This window comes from Anoplophora glabripennis, unplaced genomic scaffold (assembly GCF_000390285.2).
Source record: "Anoplophora glabripennis isolate ALB-LARVAE unplaced genomic scaffold, Agla_2.0 scaffold3, whole genome shotgun sequence".
Lineage (NCBI taxonomy): Eukaryota > Metazoa > Arthropoda > Insecta > Coleoptera > Cerambycidae > Anoplophora > Anoplophora glabripennis.
In genome coordinates, this window is record NW_019416486.1 from 339075 (window position 1) to 340181 (window position 1107).

The window sequence follows — 1107 nt, forward strand, 5'->3', positions numbered from 1 at the left end:
TGTCTTTAAAATCACTTTTTTATGCTCTTTCCGAATATCGTATGGGAATTTCAAAAAAATACATACAGAGTGTTGTTTTCTAGACTTGCACAAAAAATTTACAATTTTTGCAGTCCGGACCTGGATTTTTTTGCTGTCATACATGCATACATGAAGTATCGTGAGTGCATTAACCCTACCAAATATGAACCCATTATTCCATTCCCTACCAAAGTTATGACATAAAGCAGTTTTGACCAAAAATCATAAATCACCCTGTATCTCAATAAAGAATGGCCAAGAAGTTATTTCTATAGGCGATCCTAGTTACCCTAGATGTCCTCTATCTCCCATTAAGCCATGTCCCTCTCGTGATGCAACACCCTGTATAATCAAAATATCGAGAACGTGTTTGTACTGTTCTATTTTCTTAAAAATTGAAACTATGATATGTTTCCGGGAAATAGGACTAAACCTCCCAAAAGTATCGAATTTGGTCTAACCTGTAAAGTTCTAATTTTGTAAATAACTATTGCTTATTAACAAAAATCTTCATGGTACTAGAATTTTACAACTAGGATAAAAAAAATTTGTCTAAGAACAAACTTTCCTTTTAATGTTAATAAAGATATGGAATTTTAGCGTTTTTTTAAAAAATCATTGGACGGTTATGATTTTTTTAATGAGGTAATGTATATAAAATTTGTATGTATAAAGATGTATATTTTTGTCAAATATTTACCTGGGAATAAGAAAAAGAGTGAAATACTCTTGCATATTGCAGATTGTAAGACCATCGTGAGGTTTTGGTTCTATTGGCACATCAACGGTTATCTCACTACCCTCAGTATCAGCCCCAAAGTTTACCCAGACGTTCAGGAATGTTATTCTCTACTATGTAAATATTAGCCGGGTTTCATTTTAAAAAATATAGCCTTTGTTAGGTGTTAGATACACTGGTATTATTATCGGAAGCTGCAGAAATTAGAAATGTTCATGTATACTTACATAATTTCATCAAAATGGTACATGTAGACATATTCCCACAAAGACAATGATTCGATATATAAGAAAAAAGTTTTTGTACAAATGTTCTCAAAATCTCTATCAGTTAGAAAATGTAACAAA